This window comes from Chrysochloris asiatica, unplaced genomic scaffold (genome assembly GCF_000296735.1).
Source record: "Chrysochloris asiatica unplaced genomic scaffold, ChrAsi1.0 scaffold00246, whole genome shotgun sequence".
Taxonomy (NCBI): domain Eukaryota; kingdom Metazoa; phylum Chordata; class Mammalia; order Afrosoricida; family Chrysochloridae; genus Chrysochloris; species Chrysochloris asiatica.
Genome location: NW_006408764.1, coordinates 2,272,808 through 2,298,817, shown reverse-complemented (window position 1 = coordinate 2,298,817; position 26,010 = coordinate 2,272,808). Strand labels below are relative to the sequence as shown.

General features: G+C 40.7%; 1 pseudogene; it reads left to right on the top strand.

Moving 5' to 3' along the window:
- LOC102840911 overlaps positions 1-22,727 on the top strand; it is a 32,606-nt pseudogene extending 9,879 nt beyond the window's left edge.
- Positions 22,728-26,010: the final 3,283 nt, after the last annotated feature.

Sequence of the window (26,010 nt, the reverse complement as noted above, 5' to 3'; positions counted from 1 at the left end):
TATTTGAAATAAACAAATCATTTGTCTTGCAGAAATCTATCATTCGTTCTCCAGCATCATTTCTATCACCAAGTCCAAATTTTCCAACTACTGGAAATACACGTAAATATACATTTATATATACAGAGAGAGAGAGAGTCCTGGTGTGGCGCTGTGGATTAAATATACCAGACTGCCAAGCCATTTGAGCTGCAAGGTCGGTGGTTCAAACTTACCAGCCGCTCCTTGGAAACCCTACACAGGGTCAGTATGGGTCAGAACCAACTCGACGGCAAATAAAAACAACTATATGTGTGTGTGTATACATATATGTATGTATGTATGTATGCATGTATATGTTTATACACACACACATTTATTATATATATCTACCATTCATCTGTCAGTCTGTCATACTCTGGTGGCTTGTGAGTTGCTGTGATTCTGGAAGCTATGCCACTGGTATTTTAAATATCAGCAGGGTCACCCTCAGTGGACAGGTTTCAGATGAGCTTCTAAACAAAGACAGACTAGGAAGAGGGAGAGACAAAATACTTCCAAATATTTAGTCACTGAAAACCTTATGAACAGTAGAGAAACACTGTCAAATAGTGCTGGAAAATGAGACCCTCAGGTTGGAAGGCACTAAAAATGCAACTGGGGAAGAGCTGCCTCCTCAAAGTAGAGTTGAATATGATGATGCCAATGGAGTAAAGCCCTCGGGAGTAAAATCCTAGGGACCTTCATTTGCTGATGTAGCACAACTCAAAATGAAGAGAAGCAGCTGTAAACAACCATTAATAATCGCAACATGGAATGCATGAAGTATGAATTATTAGGAAAACTGGAAATTGTTAAAAATTAAATGGAACGCATAACCATCAACATCTTAGTGAACTGCAATGAACTGGTATTGGCCATTTTGAATCTGACAACCAAATGGTTTACTATGCTGCGAATGATAAATTAAAGAGGAATGGTATTGCATTCATCATCAAAAGAACCTATCAAGATCTGTCATGAGGTACAATGTTATCTGTGATAGTATAATATCCATGCACTTACAGGGAAAACCAGTTAATACCACTATTACTCAAATTTATGCACCAACCAATAAAGCCAGTGAGGATGAAATAGAAGAATTCTATCAACTTCTTCAATCTGAAATTGATCAAACATTGCAATCAAGATATACTGATAATTACAGGCGACTGGTTGGAAAGGTTGGAAACAAAGAGGCAGGATCAGTAGTTGGAAAATATGGTCTGGATGATAGAAATGATGCTGGAGATCACATGATAGAATTCTACAAAACCAATGATTTGTTCATTTCGAATAACTTTTTTAAAGAGCATAAGAGACGACTATATACAAGGACCACGCCAGATGGAATACACAGAAATCAAATAGACTATATCGAAAGAGATGGTGAAAAAGCTCCCTATCATCAGCCAAAACAAGGCCAGGGGCAGATTGTGGACCAGACCATCAATTACTCATATGCAAATTCACACTGAAGCTGAAGAAAATGAAAACAAGTCCATGAGAGCCAAAATATGACCTTGAATATATCCCGCCTGAATTTAGAGATCACTTGAAGAACTGATTGGATACATTAGACACTAAAGACCAAAGATCAGAAGAGTTGTGGGACGACATCAAGAACATCATACATGAAGAAAGCAAAAAGTCACTAACTAGACAAAAGAAAAGGAAAAGACCAAAATGGATGTCAGAAGAGACTCTGAAACTTGCTCTACAGCACAGAGATGCTAAAGCAAATGGAAAAAATGAGGAGGTACAAGAGCTGAACAGAAAATTTCAAAGGTCAGCTCAAGAAGACAAAGTCAAATATTACAATGAAATATGCAAAGATCTGGAGTTAGAAAACCAAAAGGGAAGAACAGACTCAGCATTTCTCAAGCTGAGGGAACTGAAAAAAAATTCAAGCCTCAACTTACGTTATTGAAGAATTCTCTGGGCAAATTATTGAATGATGCAGAAAGCAAAAGAGGAGGGAAGGATTACACAGAGTCACTGTACCAAATGAAATGGTGAATTCACTCCAAGAGGTAGCATATGATCAAGAGTCAATGATAAAAAGAACAAAGTACTGGGAATTGATTGACTACAAACTGAAAGTTTTCAACAAACTTGATGTAGCTCTGGAGGCACTCACTCAACTATGCCAAGAAAACTGGAAGACAACTATCTGACCAACTGATCGGAAGAGATCTGTATTTGTGCCCATTCCAAAGAGAGGTAACCCAACGGAATGCGGAAATCATTGGACAATACCTTTGATATGTCATGCGAGTAAAATTTTACCAAAAGTTAATACAGAAGCGGCTGCAACCATACACCGAAAGAGAACTTCCAGAGATTCAAGCCAGATTCAGAAGAGGACATGGAACGAGGGATACCTTTGCTGACATCAGCTGGATCTTGGCTGAAAGCAGAAAATACCAGAAAGATGTTTACCTGTGCTTTATTGACTATGCAAAGGCCTTCAATTGTGTGGATCATGACAAGCTATGGACAACATTGCAAAGTTACGAGTATTCCAGAACACTTAATTGTGCTCATGAGGAACCTGTACATAGACCAAGTGGCAGATTTTCTAACAAAACATGGGAACACTGAATGGTTTAAAATTAGGAAAGGTGTGTGACAGGGTTGTATTCTTTCACCATATTTATTCAATCTGTATGCTGAGCAAATAATCCGAGAAGCTGGGTTATATGAAGAAAAACATGGCATCAAAATTGGAAGAAGACTCATTAACAACATGTGATATGCAGATGATACAACCTTGCTTGCTGAAAGTGAGGAGGACTTAAAATACTTACTGATGAAGATCAAAGATCATCAATGTAAAGAATTGCATCTCAATGTTGAAAAAATAAAATCCTCACCACTGGACCAATACACAACATTCTTATCAACAGAGAAAAGATTGAACTTATCAAAGACTTCTTGGATCAACCATCAACACTTATGGAAGCAACGGTCAAGAAATCAAACAACATATTGCATTAGGCAAATCTACTGCACAAGATCTTTTTAAAGTATTTAAGAGCAAAGATGTCAGCTTGAGGACTAAGGTATGCCTGACCCAAGCCATGGTATTTTCAATAACGTCATATGCATGCAAAAGTTGCAATAGTGACTAAGAAAGATTGTAGAAGAATTGATGCATCTGAGCTTTGGTGCTGGAGGAGAATATTCAAAGTACCATGGAATGTCAAAAGAAAACAGATCTGTGTTAGAGGAAGTGTTGCCAGAGAGCTCCTTGGAGGCCAGAATGGCCAAACTTCGTCTCTCACACTTCGGACATATTGTCAAGAGGGACCAGTCACTGGAGAGGGATATCATGTTTGGTAAGGCAGAGGGTCAGAGAAAAAGAGGAGGACCCCCAGTGAGATGGACTGGCAAAATGGCAGCATCGATGGGCTCAAGTGTGGCAACAATTGTAAAAGGTTAGCCCAGGACCAGACAGTGTTTTGTTCCAATGTATGTAGGGTCACTCTGAGCCTGTACCGATTGGATGGGATCTAACAACATTATGTATATATGTATACATGTATATATATATATATGGGTGTAGTAGTGGTGCTCCTATGCCATGGAGTTGCTTCTGACTCATAGCAACCCTGTACATGGTTTCCAAGTCTGAGTATCTTTATGGGAGCAAAAAGCATCATCTTTCTCCCGTGAAGCGGCTGGTAGATTTAAATCTGCTTACCTTTCGGTTGGCAGCTCAGCTCACAATCCACTATACTACCAGAGTTCCTTTTTATATACATGCACACATAGTATTTCATATGTATATTGCTGTTAAGTGTCCTTGAATCCATTCTCACTCATAGTGACCCTGTACAGGGTTTCCTAGATGCCGCTGGTGAATTTGAACCTCCTGGTGTGGTCAGACTGCAAAAACATTTGAACTGCAAGGTCGGCAGTTCAAACTCACGAGCAGCTCCTTGGAAACCCTATACAGGGTTGCTATGGGTCGGAATCGACTCAACGGCACTCAACAACAACAACAACCAGTGAGGTTGGCCCAGGATCGGGCAGTGTTTCGTTCTGCTGTGCATAAGGTCGCTATGAGTCGGGAACCGACTAATACTGACTAACAACAACAACCTTTTGAGTTGTGTGTATGGTGTTGGAGAAGAATACTGAAAGTGCCATGGGCTGCCCATAGAACCAAGAGATCTGTGATGGAAGAAGTGCAGCCAAAGTGCTCCTTGGAGGCCAAGATGGCCAAACTTTGTCTCTCATACATACTGTCAGGAGGGACCAGTCGCTGCAGAAGGATATCATGTTTGGTAAGGTGGAGGGTCAGAGAAAAAGAGGAAGACCTCCAGCAAGATGGACTGGCCAAGTGGCAGCATCAATGGGCTCAAGCGTGGCAACAACAGTGAGGGTGGCCCAGAATTGGGCAGTGTTTCGTTCTGTTGTGCACAAGATCGCTATGAGTTGGTAATGACTCGATGGCACCTAACAACAACAACCTTGTGGTTCAAACTGACCTTGTGGTCCAGTGCATTATTTCACCAGTGTGGATATGTGCACACACATATATATATATATATATATGTTGTTGTTAAGTGCCACTGAGTAGATTCCAACTCACAGGGACCCTATATAGTTTCCCAGGAGCAGCTGGTTGGTTTGAATAGTGAATAGTGACCTAGTTGTTAGCAGTCCTGTGCTTATTCTACAAAGTCACATATATACATACAAATGGAGTCCTGGTGTGGCACTACTGTTGTTCTTGTTAAGTGTCCTAGAGTTGGTTCTGATGCATAGCAAACCTGCATAGGGTTTTTGAGGAAAAACTGATGGGTTTGAACTACCAACCTTGTGATTTGCAGTCCAATGCTAACCTCACAGCACCAAACCAGAAGCAGGATAAGCAACAGACTGCTAACTGCAAGGTTGGCAGTTCAAAATCCACCAGCTGCTCCTTGGAAACCATGAGTCAGAACCAACTCAACAGAACTACAACAACAACAATATATACACATACATATATACATAATTACATATATGCTTCACTGGTTTTGCTTCTCTAGAAAACCTAGCCTAAAACACAACTCATGGGATTTGGTTAACTAAGTTTAAAGACTCGAGGTCATAGTCTCATGGGAAAATTCAGTCAACTGATAAAAATAAAGTTCATAAAGATAATATTCTACACCCTAGTTTAGTGAATAAAATCTGGGGTCTTAAAAGCTTGAAAGAGGCCACCTAAGATACAGCTACTACTCTCTTCTCATCTGTGGCAAAGATGAATGAAAGAAACCGATACTCAAGGAAGAAATTAATCCATAAGACAAATGGCCCACAAGAACTATAGCCTAAGACTAAAAAAACTAGGTGCTACCCAGGTACCACTATCAACTGTTTTCACCAGGGTCACAAGAGAAGGTCTTGTTTAGAACAGGGGAAAATGTAAAACAAAACTCAAGGTCCTGAAAAAAATCAGACTTGCTGGACCAATAGAAACTAGAGGAATGTGAGACTATCATTTTTAGAAACTCTTTGAACTTGGAACTAAAACCACTCCCAGCGATCACTTTTCATCTAACTAATAGATTGGCTTATAAAATAAACAACATCACTTGTGAATAGTGTACTCCCTTTAATAATCAACTATATGAGACTAAATGGTCAGCATTTGCCCTACAACAAAGATGAGAAGCAAAGAAGGGATAGAGAAGCTAGATTAACAGTAACAGAACATAAAGAATGGAAATAATGAGAATGGTGGCATATAATGAAATGTAGCCAATGTCATGGAATAAGTTGTATAAAAATTGCAAAATGGAAATCTAGCTAGCTATGTAAATTTTCACCTAAAATAAAATTTTTCTAAAAATTTTTTCAAATTAAAACTTTTTAGAGACCTGGTGTGGCAATATGCATTAATGTGCTTGACTGCAAAGTTGGTTTGAAACACAATGTCAGTGGTTCAAGCTCACCAGCCGCTCCTTGGAAACCCTATACAGGGTTGCTGTCAGCCAGAATCTACTTGACGGCACTTAACAACAACATGATGAGTTATCATAAGCTGTCATTAAAATAAGTCATCAAAAGAAGATGAAACATAGTCACTGTACCAAAAAGAAATTGTTGATGTTCAACCATTTCAAGAAATAGCATAAGATCAAAAAACAATGGTACAGAAGGAAGAAGTTCAAGCTGCACTGAAGGTATCGGTGAAAAACAAGGCTCTAGGAAATGACAGAATACAAACTGAAATCTTTCAACAAACTGATGCAGCACTTGAGGCGCTCACTCATCTATGCCAAGAAATTTGCAAGATTGGTATCTGGCCAACTAATTGGAAGAGATCGATATTTGTGCCCATACCAAAGTGAGGTTGCCCAAAGAAAGTGGAGATCATCAAACAATATCATTAATGTCACATGCAAGTAAAATTTTGCTACAGATAATTTAAAAACAGCTGCAACAGTACACATACAAGGGAACAGCCAGAGGTTCAAGCTATATTCGGATGAAGATGTGGAAACAGGGATATAATTGCTGATGTCAGATGGATCCTGGCTGAAAGCAGAGAATACCAGAAAGATATTTACCTGTGTTATATTGACTATGCAAAGGATTTCTATTGTATGGATCATGACAAGCTGTGGATAACAATGCAAAGAAGGGTATTCCAGAACATTTGATTGTACTCATGAGGAACCTATGTACATAGACCAAATGGCAGTGATTCTAAAAGGACAAGAGAATACTGAATTATTTAAAATCCAGAAAGGTGTGGGCCAGGGCTGCATTCTTTCACCAAACTTATTTAATCTGCATGCTGAGCAAATAATGTAAGAAATTGGATTATATGAAGAATGTAGCATCAGGACTAGAGAAAGACTCATTAACAGCCTGCAAAATGCAAATGATACAGCCTTGCTTGCTGAAAGTAAAGAATAATTAAAATATTTACTGATGATGATCAAAGACCATAGTCTTCAGCATAGACTGTGTCTAAATGTAAAGAAAACAAAAATCCTCACAATTGGACCAATAAATAGCATAATCATATATGGAGAAAAGATTGAAGTTGTCAGAAACTTCATTTTACTTGGGTCCACAATCAACACTAATGGAAACAGCAGTCAAAAAATCAAACGACGTACTGCACAAGATCTCTTTAACATATGTTCAAGAGCAAAGATATCAATTTGAGAACTAAGGTGTGACTCAAGCTACAGGACCATAAGTGGCTTAATAAGCATGTGAAAGCTGGACAATAATTAAGGAAAACCTTATCTGAAGAGCTAAGGCATTTCAGTTAAGATGCTGAAGAGTAATACTGAAAGTACCATGGACTGCCAGAAGAACAAACAAATCTATGTTGGAGAAAAGCACAGCCAGAATGCTTTTTAAAACCAAGGATGGCCAGACTTTGTCTCTCATACTTCAGACATGGTATCAGGAAGAACCATCCCTGGAGAAGGGCATTATGCTTAGTAAAGTAGAGGGTCAGCAAAAAAGAGGGAGCCCTCCTCAATGAGAGGGATTAGCACAGGGGCAGCAGCAACGGGTTCAACTGTAACAATTGTGAGGATGTTACTGAACTGGACAGTGCTCCATTCTGTTATGCATAAGGTCACTATGAGTCAGAACCGACTCAATGGCATCTAACAACAACAATGATGAGCTAAACACTGTAAAGATACAAATACTGTAAAACAGCATAGTTCCTAACCTTAAAGAACTGAAAATGAGGGTAGGGGGCAGGCAGGGATAATAGGTCAATCAGCAATTTAAAGAGAGCTTGATAAAATGCTATGATGAGAAAGGTACTATGTGAACACTGGGAATGGTCTTTACCCAAGACAGAGGGTGGATTATTGTTAGATCAGTTCACAGAGACCCTATGCATAACAGACGGAAACACTGCTGGGTCTGTGTCATCCTCACAACTGTTATGTTTTAGCCATTTTTGCTGCCACTCTGTCAATAGAGGGTAGGGGTCAGGGAAGGCTTCTTGGTATGGCATCTAAACAGATTTGAAAGATAGCTAGAGTGAGACAAGAAGAGAAGAGAAAAAGAGCACAAAGATAAGAGAAAGGTCTAGAGGGAAGTAGAGCGATCACTTAAAACATCTGATGCTGGCATTAAACATCTGATGCTGGCATTGGCTACCCAAAATAGGGGAGCTACAAAGGCAAGAAGTGACTGGCTTACAAGCTTTCAAGAGGGAGCCTAGATCCAGAGGGCATGGAAAAAGGTAGAATCTCCGCTGAGTAGTATCCAATCTGTCTGGGCGGGTCAAATGAATGGAGATGGGGTACATTGTCCCTTGTGGTACAATGGTGAATAACTGTTATCAGGACTACAAGGGTTGGAAATGTAAAGGTGGACGTTTTGTAGCAGAAGGAGGGGAGTGATTGACTTTGCAGTCCAGGAGCGGAGGTCCCTGGGACCATCAAAGGAGAAGAGCAGAGTGCAGGACCCTACCCAGAGAAGCAGTGATGCCAGAGATGGAGACAGAGGAGCTGTGTGCTGACGACTGGGGGGTGGGGGAGGTTTACAGGATATATCCTTTGGTTGGTTGATGATGCATGGAGGGAATTGCAACTATGGCAATGAAACGATATACGATAGGATAAATATAAAGCTAATGTTCTCCCATGTAAACTATCACATAATTCACAATAAACATTTAAAAAAAAAATCTGATGCTGAAAGGTCTAAAGATGTAGTTAGAAAGATTGACAAGAGCTGGATGATAAAGTATCTCATCTATCAGACTGAGGAATTTGGACCTGACCCTGAGAGCACTGGAAAGTCATGAAAGAGCTTTAAAGATCTGAAGGACTTAGATCTGCACTGGCTGCACTGTGGAGTATGAACTGAAGCAGGCAAGACTGCATCAAACTAAACTATTCCCAAACAATTTTTTTAAATTGTTTTCAAAATGGATAAAGGAAAAAATAATAAAAACATCTTTTGGATTTTTTAAAACTAAAACAAACCTAAATTACCACTTGACAAGCTTTCCCTTTATCTGATCAGAACCAGACAATATTTAACCCACAGTTAATAAAGTACTTACTTTCTCTGCAACTTTAGTATCACCTACAATTGGATGCAACAAGTTCCAAGGTCCTCAAAACTCTAAAAACTCTCTAAGAGTCTATACCTAACCTACTTGAAGAAAGTATGTTGTTGCTGTTGAGTGCTGTCGAGTCAGTTCAGACCCATAGCGACCCTGTATGTGGTCTCCGAGGAACGGCTAGTGAACCTGAACCACCGACCATGCAGTTCAAACGGCTTTGCAGTCTGGTGCATTAACCAACAGTGCCACACCAGGACTCCGAAGAAAGTATGGTACCCTGAAAATGTCCACATGACAGCTCCAGTGATTTCAAGAGCGGCACTGTGGGTTAATGTGCTGGACTGCAAAGTCGGTTGAACTGCAAAGTCAGTGATTCAGGCACACCAGTTGCTCCTTGGAAATCTTATAAAGGTTCACAATGGGTTGCAACCACTGGATGGATGGTGCTTAACAACAATATAATCTAAGAAGGTTTTCAAATTCCACAGAAAACACATAATATCAACAGCAAGCATCAATATCCACTATCAGAAGAAAAATAACTGAGATATGCATTCAAAAATGTTTCCTTTGACATTTTTACCTAAGAGAGAAAGCACAACATCTAAATCAAATAGTTTATAATGCAAGCCTTACTGTCACTGTTAAACTAATTCTTAGCCAACTCACAAGACATGGTCTCCATCCTCCACCCGGGCAGGGGAACAAACCTGTTGGCACCACTTCAACTATCAAGACATAGTGGGACTTGACCTGGCTTCAATGGCTGGATAATTAGATCTCGACTAAAAGAAGAAAAAAAGAGTAACCTGCTACAATCTGATGAACTTTACCTATACTTATAGATGTAGTAGCTCATAAAAGGGAACAAATCTTTACAGCGAGGCTCATTCCCACCCCCCTCAATACACAGGGTTGACAGGGATGGGCTACTTAGACACTGGCTACCCAAAAGTGGGGGCTACAAAGGCAAGAAGTAACTGGCTTACAAACTTTCAAGAGGGAGCCTAGTACCAGACGGGGCAGCAGAAGGTAGAATCTCCACTGAATGGTTTCCAATCTGTTGGGACGGGGCTAATAAAAGGAGATGGAGATAAGACTCTTGTGGTACAGTAATGAATAATTGATATCAGGACTGACTGTGAGGGTCGGAAATATAAAGGTAGATGTTTTGTAACAAAAGGGGGAATGATAGATTTTGTACTCTAAGAGAAGAGGTCCCTGGGACCATCAAGTGAGAAAAGCGGAGGGTGGCACCCTACCCAGAGAAGCAGCTGACACGAGAAATGGAGGCAGAGACAATGACGTGGACAGATGGAGCGGCTAAGGACACTGGACTGAGGAAGGAAGAGGGGCTGTGTGCTGATGGCCGGAGGACAGGCCTGTGGGGTGTACCCTTTGGTTGTCTGATGATGCATGGAAGGGACTGTAATAATTTACAATAGGATGAATGTAAAACTGATGTTCTCCCATGTAAGCCCACATAATTCACAATAAAAACTTTTAAAAAAGACATAGTGGGAGTGAAATAGGCTTCTTGCAGAGCCTCTGCAGTGTATAGGACCTTAGGTGGACTCCTGATTCCCATCCAGAACCTTCTGGTGGGACATTCCCACTAGAAAGGGCAAGCAGACCAGCCTGGAACAACTAGAGTGACAGAAGCTACATCTTCAAAGAAAAATCATCAGGAAAAACCCAAAACAAAAATGGCAGTATGATTGGCTACTACAAGAATAAGCAAGTTGTTCACTGGGAAGCCAACAAGGCAAGTAATCAAGTCCTTTCAGGACAAAACTCCCCTTTTAAAACTGAAACTCAAAGGGATGTAAGTAGGCATGTAAGCTTGCTGGCAACCATGTTGGTCTACTAATGAGTGGAAGTAGGGAGAAAGCAGCAAGGAAGATAGGGGCTGAGTTTGACCACGTTCCATAGACTCCCACTAACCTGCAGATTAGAGAGAGAAGAGGAAGGGCTGGTTGGTCCAAAGTACGGTGAGACCTGGGAGAACTCCTGGGCCCATGGAAAAAGATAAAGCCATGGAGAGCTAGAGCTGAGAGTGAAGCATCCAGCTGATATGAAGGGAGGGGAGATGCATAAAAACACCCAAACTTGCAGACAGTAACTATCAAAACTAGCCTCAATGGCTTGATAATCAGAACTCGACTAGAGGAAGATAAAAACAAAAAAATAATTTTTGATAAAGGAAACGAGGATACATTGCTACAATTTGATGAATTTGACCTATCATGGAGGTGGTGGTGATCATATGCCATGGAGTTGGTTCTGACTCATAGCGACCCTGTACAGGGTTTCTATAAATCTTTACGGGAGCAGAAAGCCTCATCTTTCTCCTGCAGAACAGCTGGTAGTTTGGAACTGCTGACATTCATAACCACTATGCTACCTCATGGTGGTAGTACCTCTAAATACCAACAGACAGGGAAGGAGTCTTCACATCACTATCAATGCTATCCCCTCTATACACAGGATAGATAGGGATGAGCAACTTAGATATTAGCTACCAAAAATGAGGGGGTGATAAGGGCACTACGTGACTGGCTTACAAGGTTTCAAGAGGGAGTTTAGTTTAAGAATATGTGGGGGGAAAAAAAGAGTCCCCACTGAAAAGTTTTCATCTTGTCTAGATAGGTCTGGTTAAAAGAGATAGGGATAAGATTCTTAAGATTCAATAGTAATTGTTATCATGAATAATTATGACTGTCACTATTGTAAAGGTAGAAGTTTTGTAACAAAAACAGGGGAGTGGTGGTGGGGGCAGGCTTGCAGGGTACACCCTTTGGTTGGGTGAGGATGCATGGACGGAATGGTAACTATGCCAATGAAATGATGTATGATAGAATGAATGTAAAACTAATGTTCTCCCATGTAGACTATCACACAATTCACAATAAAACATTTAATAAATAAAAAATAAAAAAACAGGGGAGTGATTAATCTTATAGTCCAGAAACAGGGGACCCTAGGACCATCAAGGGAGAAGTGCACAAGTGGAATACAGAGAAGCAGCGACACCAGGATGGAGGCAGAGATGAGGACATGGAAAGAGGGAACAGCTGAGGACTCTAGATTTATGGGAAGAAAGGAACTAAGAGCTGGCAGCCAGGAGGCAGACTGGCAGAATGCACCCTTTGGTAGTATACACTATTATATATGCCTGAGTGTTTTTACACACACACACACACAAAAAAAAGAAGCTAAAGTGAATAGGGAAAAATACTGATAACTGATGGTACATGGAGGGGATTATAATCATTGTAATGAAACAAGGTGTATGATTTGTTAAATGTAAGAATAATCTGCCCTGTAAAAACCTAAAACAAAAAAAGAAAGAAAGGTCTCAGCCATGGGGGGAAAAAAATTAAAGGAAGACTTAAATAAATGAAATGACATACTCATAAATGGAAAGACTTAATATTGTTAAGATGAATTACTACATTGCTGGAACAACTGAAAAGCCAAATGAAATATGAATGAAACTGAAGTCTTTTCTTAGACCATATACAAAAATTAATCCAAAATAAATCAAAGACCTAAATTTCAGAACTAGAACTATAAAACTTTCTGGGGCAAATTTATTTTCATGACCTTGGATTTGGAAATGGTTTCTAAAATATGTCACCAAGAAAACAGGAAACAAAAAGGAGATCATTGGCCTTTATAAAAATAAAAAACTTGTGCATATCAAAGGATATTATTAGAAGTAAAAATATAAGCCAGAGAATGGGAAAAAATATTTTCAAATCATACATCTAATAAGGGTGCAATACCCAAATTGTATAAAGAACACCAACAACTCAACAACAAACCTCCCAATTTAAAAATGGGTAAAGACCAGTGAAACTGAGTAGTATCCAATCTGTCTGGGCAGGGCTAATGAAAGGAGATAAATAATTGTTATCAGGACTGACTGCAAGGGTTGGAAATGTAAAGGTAGACATTTTGTAGCAAAAGGAGGGGAGTAATTGACTTTGCAGTGCAGGAACGGAGGTCCCTGGAACCATCAAGCAGGAAGAGTGGAGTGCGAGACCCTACCCAGAGAACAACTGATACCAGAGATGGAGGCAGAGATGTGGAGAGATGGGAGCGGCTGGGGATTCTAGACCCAGAGAGGGAGAGGGGCTGTGTGCTGACAACTGGGGGGAGGGGAGGGGGGCAGGCTTGCAGGGTATATCCTTTGGTTGGTTGATGATGCATGGAGGGAAGTGCAACCATGGCAATGAAATGATATACAATAGGATGAATGTAAAGCTAATGTTCTCCCATGTAAACTATCACATAATTCACAATAAAACATTAAAAAAAATAATAAAACACACACACACAAAAAAGTAAGACCAGTGAAAGAGGTTTCTTGTGGAGTCTCTGTAGTGTATACAACCTTAGGTGGAATCCTCATTCCCATCCAGAACCTTCTGAGGCGGGACATTCCCATTTGAAGGACTAGCAGACCAGCCTGGAACAGCTAGAGGAACAGAAGATATTTCTTGAAAGAAAGACCATCAGGAAAAAACAAAAACAAAAATGGCAGTCTCACTGGCTACTACAAGAACAAGCAAGTTGTTCACCGAGGAGCCATCAAGGCAAGGAATCAAGTCCCTTCAGGACAAACCCTCTTCTAAGACTGAAACTCAAAGGGATGTAAGTAGGCATGTAAGCTTGCTGGCAACCACGCTGGTCTACTGATGAGTGGAAGTTGGGGGAAAGCAGCAAGGAAGATAGGGGCTGAGTATGACCACATTCCATAGACTTCCAATGGCCTGCAGATTAGAGAGCAAAGAGGAAGAGCTGGTTGGTCCAAAGTACGGTGAGATCTGGAAGAACGCCTGGGCCCACAGAAAAGGATATAACCATGGAGGGCTAGAGCTGACAGTGAAGCATCCAGCTGATATGAAGTGAAGGGAGATGCACAAGAATGCCCAAACTTGCATTTGACCTAGCCTCGATAGATGGATGATCAGAACTCAACTAGAGGAAAATTTTAAAATTTTTTGATAAAGGAAACTAGGGTAAATTGCTACAATTTGATGAATTTGACCTATACTTATCAAAGTAATCGCTCAAAATACCAACTGACAAGGGAAGGAATCTTCATATCAAGGATCATTCCCATCCCCTCTGTACACAAGGTTGATAGGGATGGACAACTTAGACAATGACCACCTAAAATGGGAGGGCTATAAAGGCACAAAGTGACTGGCTTACAAGTTTTCAAGAGGGAGTTTAGTTTCAGAGTGTGCAGGGGAAGGTAGAATCCTCATTGAGTGGTTTTCATCATGTCTAGACGGGTCTGGTGAAAGGCAGTGAGGATAAGAGTCTTATCATTCAATAGTGAGTAAGTGTTATCATGACTAATTGTGACTGTCCCAACTGTAAAGATAGAAGTTTTGTAACAAAAAGGGGGGAGGAGTTAATCTTACATTCTAGAAACAGAGGACCTGGGGCCATCAAGGGAGAAGAGCAGGAGCGGAATGTGGGACCCTATCCAGAGAAACAGACACCAGAGATGGAGGCAGACATGGTGACATAGACAGACAGAGCAGCTGAGGACTCTAAACTCTTGGGAAGAGAAAGGCTGTGTGCTGACTTGAAGAATGTGCCTTCTGTTTGTTTGTTTAAATGATAATATATTCCTAAGTGTTTTTGTGTATGCCCTCCCAAAAAACTTTTTAAAAAAACAGAAAGACTAGAAGCAAATACTGTTGAATGATGATACATGGAGGGTATTGTAGTCATTGCAATGAAACAAATGATGAGTGTAAAACCAATGTTTTCCCATGTAAACTATCACTCAATTCAAAATAAAAACTTAAAAAAAAAAAAAATGGGCAAAGAACTTGAGTAGACAAATCTCCAAAGTAATACAAATGTCCAATAAACATATGAAAGAATATTACTTCACATCTACTAGAATGGTAGTAATAATTTTTTTAAAAAAGAATGGAAGTGCTGAGCAGGATGCAAAAAAATGGGAACCCTCACACATCGCTGGTAGGATATATAAAATGGTGCTGACATTGTGGAAAATAATTTGGCGGTTCCTCAGAAATCTCAATTCTAGATGACCAAGCAATCCTAATCCTAATAATCCAAAAGAATTGAAAGCAGAAACACAAACACTGTATACCAATGTTCATTGCAGCACTGTTCACAATAGCTAAAAAACGGAAACAACCAAAGCATCCATCAGGAGCTAAATAAAAAGACATGTGGTATATGCTTAAAATGGAATGTTACTCATCCATAAAGAGAAATTAAGTTCTAACACATGCTACAACACAAATGAATCTTGAGAACATTACTCTGAGGGAAATATGTCAGTCACAAAAGGACAAATATGTATAACCCTACATATATGAAATATCTATAGTATGCAAATGTATAGAGACTAAAATTTATTAGTGGTTCCCAGGGGCATCTGCTTATAGTGTACCAAGTTTCTATTAATGATGTTAGAGTAATTCAGGAAAAGATGGTGATAATAGTTCCACAACATGAAGAATATAATCAAGATCACTGAATTATACAGGTAAAAAATGTTGAATTGGCAAATGTTTTGGTACATATATTTTTACCAAAATACTTTTCTAAATTATTAAAATGGCAAATTTTTATTATAAAAAGTATAGTAAAAGTATAAATAAAATATGGACATTTTTATTCATTTTAAATCCTCACCATGTCTTCCAAGTAGACACAAATTTACAGATATAAAAGACTATATACCATACAGATACCAAAAAAAGGTCATCTTGTCAGCACCCTAAGAATTAATTAACCTTCCTAAGAGATTCGAGAAGCTTTAAAAGAGAATTCTGATAATCAAGTTCTTGGCTACAAATGAACTAGTCACTGAACACTGGCCTAAGTCAGTGGTGAAAAAAACACACTATTACAAACTGACATGTGCATAACAGGGAACACGTGGAAATGATCTTTGATGAGGGAGAGCTAAGGGATGAATGTTCAATACCAAAAGTACAGCCTGCTAGTCTCATAGATTAAAATCTACAACAGTTAGCTAGAAACCTCTGGTTGATATTAGTTCTTGAATCCCACACATCAGTAAATCATCAGACAAGGTCACCGCAAGTTCCAAAAATTAAAATTAATTCTCATGTAACTCTTTAAAATAATTAACAAAATATGTGCCACATGACATACAGTTTAAAAAGGCAGTGCCCACTGTGGCAACTGGACCAGGACACTTACAAAGACACAAATCCCTAAGGCCAGACTATACAGAGAGATGAAGGAGGTATTCTGTTAGCTCTGTGGATTACCAAGAACCCTCTACTGGCCTATTTCAATTAATAAAAATCTATAAACAAATGAAACGATATACAATAGACTGAATGTAAAACTAATGTTCTCCCATGTAAACTATCATATAATTCACAAAACAGTAAAAGAAAAATCTATAAACATGACAAGTAGTGAAGCAAGTTCTAAAGCAACATTGCTCTGCTGTTAAGTGCTATTCAGTCCATTCCCTTACGTATAACTCATAGCCACCTTACTTACGTGTAACAGAAAAAATGTTGCCCAGTCCTGCACCATCCTCACAAGCACTATGTTTCAGCCCATTGTTAAAACCACTGTATCAGTCCATCTCATTTAGGGTCTTCCTCTTTTCCTCTGATTCTCTACTTTACCAAGCACGATGCCCTTCTCCAGGGACTGATCTCTTCTGATAACATGTCCAAAGTATGTGAGACAAAGTTTTGTCTATCTCCATTCTAAGGAGAATTCTGATTGCACTACTTCTAGGATAAAAGCACTGGATGGCAAGGTTTGAACAAGGTTGGTAATTCAAACTCACCAGTCACCCCTTGGAAATCCTCTACAGTGTCGCTATGAGTCGGAACCAACTCAAGGGCACTTAACAACAACAAAGCAGATTTATTCATTCTTTTGACAGTTCATGGCATAGTCAATATTGTTCTCTGCCAATACCATAATTCAAATGTATCAATTCTTCTCTACTCTTCCTTATTCATTGTTCAGCTTTTGCATGTATACGAAGTGACTGAAAATATCATGGCTTAGGTAAAGCACACCTTTCAAGTGATGTGTTTGCTTTGTAACACTTTCAATGGATCTTTTGCAGCAGATTTGTCCAATGCAATATGTCATTTGATTTCTGGACTGCTGCTTCCATGGGTAATGATTGTGGATCCAAGTAAAATAAAATCCTTCATAATCCATATTTTGTCCATTTATCATGATGTTACTTAGTAATCCAGCTGTGAGGATTTGTATGTATCTATGTGAATATTTTTGTTTGCTTTATGTTGGAGTGTAATCCTCACTGAAGGTTGTGGCTATCTGTAGTCTTTGATCTTCACCAGTAAGTACTTCAACTCCTCTTCACTTTCAGCAAGCAAGGATGTGTCTTCTGCTTATGTAGGTTATTAGTGAATCTTCCTTCAATCCTGATGACAAGTTCTTTTTCATATAGTCCAGCTTCTCAGAGTATTTGCTCAGCATACAGACTGAATAAATAAGGTGAAAGGATATAATTCTGCTGCACACCTTTTCCAATTTTAAACTACACAGTATTTTTTATTCTGCTAGAATGACTACCTCTTGACCTATCTATGTACACATTTTGTATGAGCACAATTAAGTGTGCTGGAAAACAGACCCTCTAAATTCTAGAAGCTTGTGTCTCAACTCACTGCAACAGTTCCTGGATATTTCAACCTCCCATCTCAATGGTAGTAGTGGTTATGTGCCGTTGAGTCAGTTCCAACTCATAGCAACCCTGTACAGGGTTTCTGAGACTGTAAATCTTTACGGGAGCAAAAAGCCTGATCTTTCTCCCACGGAACAGGTAGTTTCGAACTGCTGACTTTGAGGTTAGCAGCCTGATTCATAACCACTATACTACCCACCTCAAGAGTATCCATCAGTTCTTGATTCAGTCAATATGCAAGGATCTGGGAATCTGACACAAATGTGAAATGAAGCTTGGAACTGAGGACTATGAAACAGGCATAACATCACTGGGCCCAGAGCCCTTAGAATTCTCCTCATTTTTCCTGGGACAGTGTCCTTTTGATGCAAAGGGATTAGGGCAATTCTACTCTTGGATATTTATCCAAGAGAAATGAATACAAATGTACATACAAAGACTTTTTATGAACATGTATTACATCTTTATCCACAACTGTCAATCACTAATAGCACCACAAATACCCAACAGTAAATAAATGGATAAACAATCTGCATTATTTGCAAATGTATAGAGACTAAAATTTATTAGTGGTTCCCAGGGGCATCTGCTTATAGCGTACCAAGTTTCTATTAATGATGCTACTCAACAACAAAAAGGAATGCAACAAAATGCATGAACCTCAAAAACATGTAGATACAAAAGACTTTTTATAATTCCATTTATATAAAACTCTAAAAAATACAAATTTAACTTCTAGAAATGTAACTTCAAATCCATGTAGCAAGCTGGGGTTGACCAGGATAGGGAACAAAAGAAGCTTCTGTGACTGAAAAATATTTTTAATAAGGTATTTACATGGATATGTTTATTTGCCAGGAGTCCTGATGTGGTGCTATAGGAACTGGACTGGACTGAAAGGTGGTTATGAACTACAGGGTTGCTATGAGTCAGAACTGACTTGATGGCACTTAACAACAACAACCAGTTGTGAATAAGGGTAATTTTTTCACATCCTCATAGCTTATTTTCTGACTTTTTAATTAGAGAATAAGACGTTATAAACTCATAATACACCCACATTTTTATGGACGTCAAGGTGCTCTTATTCACTGACATCAAATATTAAACTTGAACTGCTTCCCTTTTCAGCTCATCTTTTATGTAACGAGGGTATATGAAAAAATTAGTAAACTCACAATAAAATTTTTCAGAAGTCTGCTCAAAATGATCAGAAGTAGGTTTTCCAAGTACTCATAAAACCAAAGTCCATTACAGAGAGTCAGCACTGTAGTGAAAGTGTGCTCATCAAAATTCATATGTAACGTCTCCTCCACAAATGTAACTTCAAATCCTAACAGCAAACAGGAGAGTTCTTCATCTATCATCTTTGATTAATATAAATATGTCTGAGGCTTTGTCACCCAAAATCTACTACCGAAGTCCGTGTAGTAGACCATATATGGAAATCTGTACTTAAAATCAAGTGCAAGAGCAGAGATAGAATGCCGCAAACAAACATAATATAATGCCTGACTGCTTCCTTATCTCAAGTCAGAGGCAGAATGCACTATGCAGCCTTTCCCCACTCTGCCCATCACTGTTCCTTAGGAAACGACTGACAGAAGGGTAAGCGGCAAATTCTACCAACATGTTTATAGCAGTCCAAGGTGGTCGCAGACCAAGACCCAACTAAGAAAAGGATCTAAGAATCTCAGTATTCAGTACCATGGTCACCTAGAATACATTTTCCAAGAATCAAAAATAGCATCTTAGCCAGGAAGCACCTCCTGAGATGCTCCTTCTGAGATGCACAATTACTTTATTTTTAGGTTGCAGTTCTGCTTTGGGCAGTTCTGCCTCTGTTCTACAGCACTAAGGTTGTGTGCCTGCCTCCCTAAGACACTAAAGTGAACACATTCAAAGACTGTATATAGACAGTTGTATTGTTGTGATAGGTGCTGAGTCCATTTTCCACTCACAGTAAGCCAATGTGACAGAGTAGAACTGCCCCACAGAGTTTTCTGGGCTATAATCTTTATATGAGCAGCTCACCAGGTCATTTCTTTCCCTGAGACACTAGATGGGTTTGAACCACCAATCTTTTGGTTAGTAGCCCAACATTTAACAGTGTGTTGTTGTTGTTAAGTGTTGTCAACTTGATTCTGACCCAAAGCAACTCTGTATATGGTTTCTGAGGAGCAGCTGGTAAGCTTGAATCGCTGACCTTGTGGTTCAAACTGACTTTGCAGTCCAGTGCATTAACACACAGCGCCACGCAGAAATCCATAGCCACTGAAATCCTAGTTTACCTGCCAACACCATCATTCTCCCTGCTTAATTACAGGAAGGGTGTTTCTAACTTAGACATATTTAGCACAACAACCTCATCTACTTAATGCAAATACAAGAAACAGACACACAGACAATAATTGTCATCAAGATGATTTAGACTTGTTTTAACAGTGAAAAACTGAGCTCTATAGGGTTTTCTTGGCTCTATAGGGTTCTTATCATCTTTACTGAAGGAGATCACCAGGTCGTTCTTCATGGTGCCAAATGGATAGAAAACACAAAAAGATGTAAAATATAGTCCCTGTTGTAGAGGTTAAATCCTACCACAGGAAACAAAAACTCATTTTTCTCAAATACGAGGGGTCTTTGAAAAGATCACAGAAAATGTAATTTAAAGATAATGGTATTTTTCCATGAACTTTCTGAAGTCCCTGGTACTGGCTTATATGTTTTGTTTAAGAACCAAAAGGGCAATAATGCTACTGCAATCATAAGAACATATCCCCAAGAGCTGGAATGTTTAGGTTTAAGTAGGTAAGACCAAAGTTGAACCTTGGAGGAAAGAAAAGTGGAGCTTAAGAAAAAGGGCATCTTTAACAAGAACAAAGGTTGTTTAAGAGTCAGCTGGAGAGAGTACAGGAAAGGAAAACTCCGGGATGTTTAAGCAAGCAATTTGGTTAGTGAAAATCAGAAGAAGTCCTGAGGGAGGTAAACTGGGGCCAACTAGGCAGCTATGCCTTGAATACAACATTAGGACACAAGTTCTTCAACCTTTAAGCCTGCAGCAACAGTTTCTAACTTAAGTGTAGGATGCTCCAGAGTCTGTAAAGTGTTTCTGTCATAGTGACTCTATGTAGGGTTACTAAGACTGCAAATCTTTACAGGAGCACAGTCTAATTTTCTCCCTTGGAGCAGCTGGTGGTTTTGAACCACCAACCTTACAGTAAGCTATACAATACCTAACCCACAGTGCCATCAGGTTTCCTTATCTGTTGCCCACTATTATTAAAAGTGCTTAAGTTTATAGGTGAATTACATAAAGAAAAAAAAATGAAAGTGAATGGAGAGTCCACAATTACAACATCTCACTTAACTGCACTAAAAAAATGACCAGGGTACAAGTACTGCTATGAGCTACAATCATGTACTGTCATGCTAAATCAAAACCAAATAATCATCAGGTAGCAAGAGCATAAGAGCAAAAGTAATAAAATTTCTTGGATATTCTGTATTTCCTTAGGCAACAGTTCTAACATAGGCTTAGGCCATGGATGGACTTAATGAACCTCTGAGTCCCTTAAAAATGCTACACAAATGTCATTTCCTTCTACAACTCAAGGAGGACTGACATCCAAAACAGGATAAGTGCTAATATAGGTGTTAGTTTTTGTTTTTAATCTGAAACCAGCAAGAATTTAGCCCTGTGGCTGCCTTACTTTCAAAAGAAAGTGTTAAATCAAAGCAGGAGAAAAGATAGCTTGGGATAATGTTGAGAAGCCCTAATATTTTAATATCTCTCTCTACTTATGGAGAACAACCCAAAACTCATTAAAGACAGAAAAACTGATCATGAGAAGGGCAACAAGATAAATAACTAACAACTATACAGCTTCTCTTTCTTCTCACAAGTATAATTTCAGATGAAAAATAACAGGGCACACCAGCCTTCTTTGGTTTCAGCATCTGCTTTTCAAAAGATCTTCTAAGAAGGGAGCTGCTTTCTTTCAAAACCAAACATTCTGAGATGACAAGATACTGACCCAAGCACATAAAGTACTGTTGCTTACATCCTAGTTGTCTCTTGCAGGCTTTTTGTATGGCCACATACAAGGAGTGATTGTGGAGAAGCCAGGGAACCAAAGGAAAAGAGAAACGTGTTTGGAGTTGTCAGAACTGTTCCTAGTCCATCCAGCACACCTTTCCCACTTTTCACCTTCGAAGAGGGAAAAGCCTTAGGCAAGATAAATTTAATACTGTGAAAAATTAATTTGGCAGTTCAGTATCATACATAACAACAAAAACAAGTGTTAATTCTTAACACACTCCTATGTCTCCTGATCAAACTGGTGGAAATCTCTTCAGGAAATAAAAACCAAGGTATTACCATAACATTGGCAAAAAGAGGAAGACCTTACCACACTCCAAAAAGTGGTAATCTATAACCAAATAAATGATGCTCCGAAGTAAAAGTCAGATGTTGTATTTGTTATCATGGACACTTAACCAGGCTTCTCAACAAAAAGCAAACGGGCACTGAGCTCCGAGGTGCAAGCGCGGCTCTCTGTGGGTCTCCAGAGGAAGGCGCGGGCAGCCACGCAGCGGGCCCTCACTCTGCCAGAATCACAGCGCCGCGACACGGGCCTGCCTGGCTTCCTCCTGCTTGGTCAATTCTTAGTCTCGAATGGTGTGAAAATCACTCGCAGAGGAGACGGCCAAGAAAGAGGGGCGTATTATTTCCCACCCGGAGCAACACAACGCCCGAGATTCAGGCAGGAGGATACGCGTCAGCGCTCCAGGTCTGACAAGCCGGTTTCCCGCTACTCCATCAGCCGGCACTCAGGCGCCTGGCTCTCTGACCTGCACTCCAGCTATTCCTCTGGACTCAGCGTCAGCATCTGGGAGGCCTCGCGGACGGCCGGTCAGGACGCTGGAGCGATACCTTGAAGAGATGCTCTGCTAATGCCCCGGACCCGCGCCTGCTCGCTCCCGCCCTGCCGCCGCCCGCCCCGCGACCGTAAGGCCGGCTTTTCGGCCCAGCTCCTGTCACTCACCGGCCCGGCCCGGGCAAAGGGTGCCCACGGCTCCCCACGGGAGCTGGGGCCCCCGGGCCTCCAGGTTTCGGCCCGCCCCGCGGCAGGCAGCGCAGGTGGCTGAGCCCCGCTGCAGCAGCCCCTCACTGGAGACTCCGTCCCGTTCCCGGCACTGCCCACTGGGTACGGATCAACAACAAGATGGCGGCCAGCCGAGGGGGCGGGGGTCGGCCGTCATAGCAACCAGGACAGCAAAGAACCCGCCCCTAAACCAGACTGTCCCCAATCAACGAGCTCTAGGCTCGCAACCCTGACGAGTGCTTCCCTCGGAGAGGTCGACCGGGCTGTCAATCAGAGTCTGCCCCTCTTGGCTGGTGCCGAACGCCTGAAACACGTGACTGTGACGGCACGGGTTGGCGCGTGCGCGCCGTGCTTGGCGTAGCTGGCTGCAGAGCTCTGACCCGCGACTCCGAGGCCCTAAAGCTTTTAGCTTCTGTGTGCGTCGTACCTGTTCGGTCCCCACAGCGTGTTTTGACACGCGCGCACATACCTAGGAAATGCCCTTTGTGTGCTATTTGTTATTTTGTTTTTTAATCATCATGGAAAGTGTTCACTGGTGAGGAAATAGGTGCAGAAAGTGGGGAGGCCCGACCAAGGACACACCACCGCTGTTTGTGTCTCACACCTCCTCCTACTGATTCCAGACGACAATGCCCTCTTTGCAGCGATTTCCCAGCTTTACTTTTCACCAGTCTTGAAGCAGGGCTTTCTGTGCTGTCCCCAGTAGCCCTTGGTTCTTTACCCATGCTTTTCTTTCTGCCTGCAGTTCTGTCTTATGAGCAAGCCGTAGCACACAGCTGGCATGTCCTCCTCTCTGACCTACAGCATCTTGAGTTCCTATGACAGGACATTGAGCCTTGGACTGTCATGACTTGTCTACCAGGCAGCCTTCTCCAGAATCCAGTTAACCCTGGTTTCTCCACACACAATACCTGGCTTGGCTCCAGGATCAGGAGGCCAGATACAGTCATAAACTGCCAGGTTCATACCCCAACTAGCTAGCTCTGACTTTTGAGTCTTATCTTTTCTGAGCCTTGGTTGCTGTATCTATAAAATGAGGGTAACAGTCAAGCTTCTCAAAAATGTTGGTAAAAATTTAAGAGTGGTGTGGCGCAGTAGGATAAGCACAAGACTTTGAACTACATAGTTGGTGGTTCAGCTGTTCCTTAAAAACCCTATACTGGGTCGCTAAGAGTGGGAACTAACAACAACATTTAACAATAAAATCAGGGTAAGTGATCAGGAAAAGTCTTATCTGCAACCACTTCCTATAACAGCATGCTCCCAGGTTGCTGGACCCACTCTGATAGCCTCACTTTAAGCAAGAGTCCTGTGAAACATATTTTTCCCTCCTCAGCTTCTATACAACACACCCGCACACACACTGTTACTCCACAGTCTGCAACGCCATAACTAGCTTAGTAAGTGAGATCATTCAGGGCTCTGAGAAAGTTCAGGCCCCTACCTTACCCCGCAGAAGAGTGAAAGGACCTAGGAACACCTCAGAAAGAACCTCTGGGCCTCAGCCTGAGTTTAAAGATTATCACACACCCAAAGAGCAAGTCCTCTTGGAGACCTGAAGCTAGGTTAGGTAGGCACATCAGTGGGACTTGCCCACCTGCATGTTACTACAGATCACTTGGCTTTGTGCAACAGCTCAGCTTAATGGCGGAAGCATCAAGAGCTGAATAACAGTAAGAGTAGATCAGGGAAAGATAGGGACACCCCTTAGGAGGGAGTGCCTTTAGCCCCTCCATGGCGGCCATACTACAAGACTTTCAAGTCTGTACCACACTCATTCCAGTACAAAAATTCTAGATCCTTCCTCAGAAAACCCATAGAATCAGCAAACTCCCACAGGTTGCTCAAATGGCAACAATGTCTTTCACTCTGTAAGAAAAAGAAACTCCAGGGCCCTCCCCTTCTTCCAGAGGAGGTAGCCTCTGAGAAGACAGGAAGCTGGAGGCCCCCTCAGTCACTGACAAAGATTACAGCCTCTTACCTCCATTGAGGAGTCCTGGTATGGTGCTGTAGGATAAGTACTGGATGGCAAGGTCAGTTTGAACCTCAAGGTCAGCAGTTCAAACTCACCAAGTACTCCTCAGAAACCCTATACAGGGTTGCTATGAGTTGGAAAAGACTCGACGGCATTAACAACAACCACCATAGAACATCAACCAGCACCATGCAATATCTTCTTCAAAGAAAAATAAGCTTACTACTCCCTACTACTATCCCCTATTCATCTGCCAGTTTGTCAAACTGTGGTGGTTTGCATGTTGCTGCAATAGTGGAAACTATGCCATCAATATTTTAAATACCATCAGGGTCATCCATGGTGGATAGGTTTCAGCAGAACTTCCAGACTAAGACACTTGGAAGAAGGGGAGACTATTTCTGAATTTTCAGCCACTGACAACTTAATGAATAGCAGCAGAACATTTCAGATTAGTGCGAGAAGATGAAAATATTATCAATAAGACCAGAGTATTGTCAGATACAGTGCCAGAAGATGAGTCCTTCAAGTTGGAAGTTACTCAAATACAACTGGGGAAGAACTGACTTCTCAAAGTAGAAGTGACCTTGATGACACAAATAGAGCAAAACTTTCAGGACCTTCATTGGATGATGAGGCACAACTCAAAATGAAAAGAAACAGCTGCAAAAATCCATTAACAATCAGAACACAGACTGCAGGAAGTATGAATTGAGGAAAATTGGAAGTTGTCAAAATGAAATTAAACACATAAAGATTGATACCTTAGGAATTAGTGAGCTGAAATTGACTGGTATTGGCCATTTTGAATCTGACAATCATATGATTTACTATATCAGAAATGACAAATTGAAGAGGAATTGCATCACATTCATCTTTAAAAGAACATTTCAAGAACTGTCTTGAAGTATAATGCCATCTATAATAAGATAATATCCATAAGCCTACAAGGAAGACTAGTTAATACCACTATTGTTCAAATTTTTTACACAAACCATTAAAGCCAGTGATGATGAAACTTAAGAATTTTACCAACTTCTTCAATCTGAAATTGATGGAGCATGCAATCAAGATGTATTGAGCCCAGTTGTGCTGGGCCTGCAGTCCCGGGCCTGCGCCCCATGCCGGCCGCCCGCCCGCC